This window comes from Limulus polyphemus, unplaced genomic scaffold, assembly GCF_000517525.1.
Source record: "Limulus polyphemus unplaced genomic scaffold, Limulus_polyphemus-2.1.2 Scaffold159, whole genome shotgun sequence".
Taxonomy (NCBI): Eukaryota; Metazoa; Arthropoda; class Merostomata; order Xiphosura; family Limulidae; genus Limulus; species Limulus polyphemus.
Genome location: NW_013665769.1, coordinates 474,911 through 476,059, shown reverse-complemented (window position 1 = coordinate 476,059; position 1,149 = coordinate 474,911).

Below are 1,149 nucleotides of genomic sequence, written 5' to 3'. Positions count from 1 at the left end.
TTTTTTAATTTCAAGCTTGAGTCAGTTATAAGTTTTTAAACGCCTTCTAGAATCACGTAAATAGTTAAATTAACCGCCTAAACGTCACGTTAGTGTAGTCTATATAATGTGTAAAGTTTAGTGTACTCTAATCTCTTATAGTGATGGCACACGACGAGACATACATTCGGCATGTAATGCTGTTTGAATACAAGAAGGGAAACAACGCATCTGTAGCCACAAAGAATATCAAAGAAGTTTATGGAAATGTTTTGAACGTTCGTAAGGTGTCAACGATGGTTCAGCAAATTTCGTTCAGGTGCCTTTAGCCCTAAAAAACTGTGATGGCAGGGACCGACATGTTCGAATTGATACTGATGCTCTGAAGACGCTTATTGAGTCTAACCCAAGGCAACACACTCGTGAAATGGTCCTGAAATTGCCTGTCTCTCATGAAACAATACGTAAACATCTAAGGAATATAAAAAAACTCCATAAAGAAGGTGTTTGGGTGCCTCACAAACTCTCCGATGATCATCGTTTCCAACATGTGAACGTTGCATCGTCTCTTTTGGCACGTAATGCGCGTGAACCATTTTCAAACAGAATTGTCACCGGTGATGAAAAATGGGTTCTCTATGCGAATATTAAACGCCAAAACAATGGCTCAGTCGTAAACAAAAACCACTTCCGACCCAAAAACCTGGACTCCGTCCGCAGAAAGTGATGTTTGGAATTTGGTGGGACATCAAAGAAGTAATTCACTTCGAACTCCTCAATCTACAACGAACTGTCAATGCAGAGATCCATTGTCAGCAACTGGACCGTTTAAGTCAAGCCCTTCATCAGAAACGCCCTTCACTCGTCAATCGGAAAGGTGTTCTTCTCCATGATGATGCACGTCCACATGTGGCACGTTTAACGCAACACAAGATTATGGAGTTGGGTTGGGAGATTCTCCCCCACCCACCATATTCTCCAGATATGGCACCATCAGATTACCATCTTTTCCGTTTGCTGGAACACCATCTTAATGGGAAAACGTATGTAAATGTGGAAAGTGTTAAAGAGGACGTCGACATTTTTTTAGCTTCAAAGCCAAGCGATTTATTTAATCAGGGCATTAACAGCCTGATTGTAAGATGGAAAAGCATCATCGATAAGAATGGA